We start from the raw sequence: 551 nt of genomic DNA on the forward strand, positions 1-551 counted from the left end.
GGCCTCAGTAATGCCCTATACGCTTGGGAGCCACAGCAGGGGCCTCCCTTGTCTTAGTCTGGAGGCAATCCGGAACTAACTCCTCAGCGTACAGTAGGCACCCCAAACAATTTTTTCTGCGCATTTTAAACCACTGAGAGTAACCTTATGAGTTACTTAGTTGATAAACCATTGTTTTTCAAAACTGTACAAAAACTACAAACAAGGCAGAAAAATGACAGTTCCGTGGCCTAAGGATGCTTCCACTCTCCCAGAGGATCTGAGTTCGGTTCCCATAACCCACATCAGGAAGCTCACAACCTCCTGTTTTTCTACCTCCAGGGAGTCCAATGCTTCCTTCCAGCCCTTACAGGCACCTATACATGGGTGACACGCTGACACAGATACACACACATACTCACAAATAAAAATAAAGATGTAAAAACTACTAACAAGTCTTAACGAAAAGAAAGTGTTGCATAAGAAAACGTTTGAAATATGTATTTTAAAACAAATTTTCCTCTTGTAATGCAGAACTTCTAAAAGACTTGTCTATAAAAAAAAAAAAAAAA

Source organism: Mastomys coucha, unplaced genomic scaffold (genome assembly GCF_008632895.1).
Source record: "Mastomys coucha isolate ucsf_1 unplaced genomic scaffold, UCSF_Mcou_1 pScaffold20, whole genome shotgun sequence".
Classification (NCBI taxonomy): Eukaryota; Metazoa; Chordata; class Mammalia; order Rodentia; family Muridae; genus Mastomys; species Mastomys coucha.